Source organism: Berghia stephanieae, unplaced genomic scaffold (genome assembly GCF_034508935.2).
Source record: "Berghia stephanieae isolate SIO BIC M18660-M18661 unplaced genomic scaffold, UCSD_Bste_1.3 scaffold5013, whole genome shotgun sequence".
Classification (NCBI taxonomy): Eukaryota; Metazoa; Mollusca; class Gastropoda; order Nudibranchia; family Aeolidiidae; genus Berghia; species Berghia stephanieae.
This window is the reverse complement of record NW_027626416.1, coordinates 1-6086: the sequence shown is the minus strand read 5'-3', so window position 1 is coordinate 6086 and position 6086 is coordinate 1. Positions and strand designations below refer to the sequence as shown.

At 39.4% G+C, this 6086-nt stretch overlaps 1 pseudogene; it reads left to right on the top strand.

The window, feature by feature from the left end:
• The first annotated feature begins 216 nt into the window (after window positions 1–216).
• On the top strand, window positions 217–5037 carry LOC144961934 (BTB/POZ domain-containing protein kctd15 pseudogene; annotated as a pseudogene).
• The last annotated feature ends 1049 nt before the right edge of the window (window positions 5038–6086 follow it).

Below are 6086 nucleotides of genomic sequence, written 5' to 3'. Positions count from 1 at the left end.
AAGGGGTTTTTTTGCCCGCCGCTCTAAAGGGAAACCGTTACTCCGCCAGCATCTCAAGGAGGACTGTTGACTCCGCCAGCATCTCCAGGCAGACCGTTGACTCCGCCAGCATCTCAAGGAAGACCGTTGACTCCGCCAGCATCTTCGGGAAGACCGTTGACTCCCGCCCAGCATCTCAGGAAGACCGTTAACTCACCAGAATCTCAAGGAAGACTGTTGTCTTCACCACCAACAACAAACATTCCGATCACCATTATGTCTCAGTCCCCGGTCAGCCGTCCCACTCGGCCACACCAAACGGTCACGCGGCCATTCCTCCACCTCAAGTGACCACCAGATTGCAGGGGGTGCCGTGTCCGGCCACCCCACTCGATACACGGCACCGGTGCATATAGATGTCGGGGTTCCATATTTACGTCGTCACTTGAGACGCTTACCAGGTAAGACAAAGATGTAAAATTAAAATACAACTTTCGAATCGGAAGGTCTTGGGTTCGAGCCTCGCTCGGCACATTATCTTAAATGCCATTTATTATTATATTACATAGTTGAATCTTTGGAAAGGCTCTTTACTCACATTTTCTCACCATACCAGGTGTAAAATGAGTACCTGGCCGTTAACAACGTTGTCTCTGTCGGAAAATAATTGTAATATCACCTAACAGTCGTTCTATATGTTACGTGTTGCTGTTAGTCAGGGACTCCACTGTAAAGCGCTTTGAGCACGTTTAGTGGATTATTGCACTATATAAATGCTCTAGATTATAATGCTCTAGTATTATATGTGACCAAACGTCTCAAAACGGTATTATGTCGGGTGGACCAGATTCTAAAAAGTCAAATTAACGTCAAACTGGTCAAAAATATGAAACGTTGGTATTTAGCACAGTAAAATATGATATTCCTTCTCCTCTGTAAAGCAAACAAACTCAAATTAAGTCTGACTTTTTGGCTAAAAAATTCAATTTTCAGCATCTCAGTCATCCCGACTTAATACCGTTTTGAGAAGTAGGGTCACATATTCTCAATTGATCGCTGCATTTTGGTGTGATATAAGATTATCAGCACTCTTGCTTCGCGAAGATATGATAGTTTTTACCAAGATGAGGGGCATTAGCATCGATCCGTATAATTTGAAGGACGAGTAATGGTCAAATGTTTAAATCCATGTTTTTCCAGAGTACGACAATCAACTGGTTAAATAATAATTAATGCTTATCAATGTGTAGTAACGCCGCTCTCACGTCATCTCTCATCCGTCCTTGTGTTTCTTTCATTGTGTTAAGCTGATAAAGGGCAAACCCGAAATGTCCACATTATCTGTATTCGAACAAGAAATTGAAGCTTACATTTTCATCATTGATCGTTATTTTTTCCTTCCTAATTTGTCATTTTGACCATAAGCTGACCTGCGGGTACTACGAAAAAATTCATAGAAATACGAGTTTTTTGGCTCCAGCTACAGAGCTGCACAGGATTCTTTGACTAAATAAATCTTGTTGAAAAGAACCTATAAATAGAATGAAGTTGACGTCACTGCGATAAGTGTTCACTGTGATATCAAAATTAAACATTCCGGGTGTTGAAAGTATAGATAGAACGAAGATGACATCATTCAGGTCTTTGTTATTGGTTTTTTGGGGGTTTTTTTTGCCCATCCGTAGTTTATGAGTTAATTCTCACTAACTGTATTAACCAGACTATAAAACGTTTAAGGTTTCACACAGTGATGGTAGTTGTTGCAGTGATGGTAGTTGTTGTGGTGGTAGTGGTAGTTGTGGTGATTGTGTGTGGCTATGTGGTCTATTGGTATCACGCTTTCGGATCGGAAGGTCCTGGGTTCGAGCCTCGCGCTCGGCGCATAGTTGAGTCCTTGGAAAAGGCTCTTTACTCACATTGTCTCAACGTACTCAGGTGTAAAATGAGTACCTGGCTGTTAACAGCGTTGTCTTTGTCCAAAAAATTGTAATATCTCCTAACAGGCGTCATGTCCTGTCCTACATGTTAAATGTTGCTGTTGACCGGGGATCCCTTGTAAAGCGCTTTGAGCACAATTAGTGGATATTGCGTTATATAAAGCTCAATTTAAAAATTTAATTTATATATATATATATATATATATATATATATATATATATATATATATATATATAATATATTATATGTATATATATATATATATATATATATATATATATATATATATATATATATATATATATATATTATAAAAACAAATAGACTGATAGATAGATGGATGGATAGAGAGATAGGTGGATAGAGAATTAGATAGATAGATAGATAAACGGATAAATAGATAGATAGATAGATAGATATGTGTGTGTGTGTGTGTGTGTGTGGCCGGTAGTATAGATAGTATGCGCTTGGTAAGAAGCTCACAACATTGCCATCCTGAAGTATAACTGATCAACACACAAAACTATGTGTAACGTTGACGTTTATAGTCTGGGTAATACAGTTCAGTGAGAATTACTCATAAACATGGATGGCAAAAAAACAGCAACAAAGACCTTAGTGACGTCATCTTCATTCTATCCATTGATGCTGTGTATTCATGTATTTAAAACTCACAACACCCGCCTACCGGATTTTAACTTAACACAAAAATATATATTTAACATTAGACGTTATTTCTTATTGATACAATTTAGCGAGAACTACTCATGGGAAAAAAAAAAAAAGCTGGCTAAAACAATAAACAAAGGGGCTGAGTGACGTCAATTTCGTCCCTTCTACAGTGATATTATTCTGTATCTGCATGTGAATTTTTATTATCATTTTTTTCTCCTTCATCAGATTCCGGTTTCCCAAGCTAGCACGGTGTTTAAGGGAAAGTATACCATCGTTCTTGACACGCTAAAGCAACATACTTTATCGATAGAGACGGCAAGTTGTTTCCGTTACATTTTAAATTACCTACGCCCCAGCGGCTTGTTGTGCCGACAGAATTTGATGAATACGAACAGCTTTATGAAGAGGCCAGGTGAGAAAACGGGAAGGTAAAAAATTTGATTAAATTCATATGAATTGTATTGTAATTGAGCTCTAAATAGCGCAATATCCACTAAACGTGCTCAAAGCGTTTTAAACATGGGGTCCCTGGCAACCCCTTAAACATGTATGACGTGACATTTCGCCTGTTAGGCGATATTAAAATTTTTTCGGACAGAGGACAGCGCTGTTAATGGCCAGGTACTCATTTTACACCTGAGTACGGTGAGAGAATGTGAGTAAAGAGTCTTTTCCAAGGACTCAACTATGCGCCGAGCGAGGCTCGAACCCCGGACCTTCCGATCCGAAAGCGAAATTTCATACCATAAGACCACATAGCCCCACAATTTATCGCACAAATATTGGGAAACCGTCAAAAAAAAAAAAAAAGAAAGAAAGAAAAAATAAAAACACCCAAAAGAAAAATCTGAGCGAGTTGTTGAAGAATATATTTAATGAAAGAATAAAAAATGAATCAATTGATATATGAATGAAAATTGAACAAATGAATCAATGAATGATATGAATAAAAGAATGAATAATTGAATATGAATTATAAGAATTATTATGAATTATTGGTATATAAATGAAAGAATAAATGAATGAATGTGTGAATTGATGAATTAAAGAATGAAAAATGAATAAATTGATTTATGAATGAAATAATCAATAATTGAATAAATGGATGGATGAATAAATAATGAATAAATGAATGAACGGATATTTATTAACGAATAATAAAATGAAAGAAAGACTAATCTAATGATTTAATGAATAAATGAATGAAAGAATGAATATATGAATACAAAAATGAATAAATGAATGAATGGATAGATGAATGGCTGAATAAATTTAAATGATTTTTAAATTGTTAGAAATGGAGTCGAGATGTAGATGGGGGGATAGGGGAGGGATGAGGTGGGTGAATAGATGAATGTAGATGGATGGATGATGGATATAAATGGATGGATGGATATAGATAGATGGATGGATGGATATAGTTTGGATGGATGGATATAGATGGATGGATGTATGGATGGATGGGTTGGGGTTTTAGATTTGTAGCTAGATGGATGTAGATGGTTGATTGGATTGTTGGATGGTGGATCCATCCATCCATCACCATCCATCCATCCATCCATCTATCCATCTATCCATTCATCCATCCATCCATCCGTCCGTCCGCCCATCCATCCGTCCGTCCGTCCATCCATCCACCCATCCTTCCATCCACCCATCCATACACCATCCATCTATCCATCCATCATCCGCCCACCATCCATCTATCCATCCATCCATCCATTTCATTCATCCATCAATCCAACCATTCATCCACCCATTCATCCATACATCCACCCAACCATTCATCCATCCATCCTCCATCTATCCATCCATCCATTCATTCATCCATCCACCCATCCATCCATCTTCCACCCACCCATCCATCCATCCATCCATTCATCCATCCATCCATCTCCCCATCCATCAATCAGCCATCCCCCCGTCCAGCCATCATCCACCCCATCCATCAATCAATCCATCCAACCATCAATTTGTTTTTATATCTGACAGTTTCTACGAACTCGGCGGGCTACTCAAAGACCTTGAAAACATCAAACGTCCCAAAAGACATCTCAAAAACCGTTCGAGAAATCAAGCAGGAACGGAATGTGGACGGGACAAATTCCACTAGCTCATCCACAGCGAATTCACCGATTGTATCGCCGTCAGCATCAGCCCCGACCTCGGAGAGCGGATTTGTCTGAGCGCGGAACGCCCCCTGATAGAGGAAGTGTTCCCAGAGTTGACGTCTGCTCTCATGGATACACGTAACTCGGTTGGCACATGGACAAACCATTACGTCATACGATTCCCCCTCAAGGGGATTCTGTAACTCAATTCCAAAACGGTATTCAACGTCTTCTCAAACACCGCCTTCACCATTTCCGCATCGGTCGGGGCGGGGGTCGAAGGTCAAAGTTTAGTGAATATCTCTTCACCCGGAAGTGAAAATCTGTACAGTAAAAAAAAAAAGAAAAAAAGAAAATAACAACAGTATAGTATTTAGAATTTGAGACATTCACCAAGCTCATGGAAGGTACCACTGATACTAAAAGAGAGAGAGAGATGAGAGAGAGAGAGAGAGAGAGAGAGAGAGAAATAGACAAGAGACAGAGACAAAGAGAAAGAGAGAGACACACACACACCAAAACACACACCCCACACACACACACAGAGAGAGAGGGGAGGAAGGGGAGAGAGAGAGAAGGGGGGAGAGAGAGAAATAGACCAAGAGACAGAGACAAAGAGAAAGAGAGAGAACACAAACCCAAAAACAAACACACACACACACACACAGAGAGAGAGAGAGAGGAGAGAGAGAGAAAAGGGGAGGGGAGAGAGAGAGAGAGAGAGAGAGAAGAGAAGGTAGGTAACGAATTCTCTGCTTATATCTCATACCATTGTCGACATGTCAACCTTTTTTCAAAGAAAAAGCTTGTTTCAATCAACAACAAACAAAATATGAAAGGAACTGATCTAGATGAACCCTGTATGTTAACTCACCTCAATCCCAGAGATTGTTGATTCAGAAAGTGAGTGGAGCAGCACTGATGTTGATAATAAACAAGAAATGAAGTGAGGTAGGGAAAATGCCAGAAGGCAACAGAGAATGAAAACTTCGCAGCGGCGATGGGGGCTCGAACCGAACCTTACTGGTACGACAACTCTGCCAGGCCGGGGAGATCGTGACTCTTTCCGTGCGAGTTTTTCCACGACCCCTTTTTAACTGAGAAGGGAATGATCAATGAAATAATTGCAGAATCTAAAGTTTCACATGGGTTACCCCCCATGAATCCGTGATGTGTCTTCAGTTTCTTGGATTATTCTGAGCTCTTCATTTTATTGCGCATAACTTGAGTCATTTGATGCTGGGGAAGCAAAGAGACAATTACTGTAATTTGTTTTGTTTTTTAAAACTATTCTTGTTTTATGGACTATCTTTCTGTTTTTGTAAATAAGTATATATACATCTTGTTAAAATCCTCAAAAACGGAAATTTGGGCTAAAGCCCA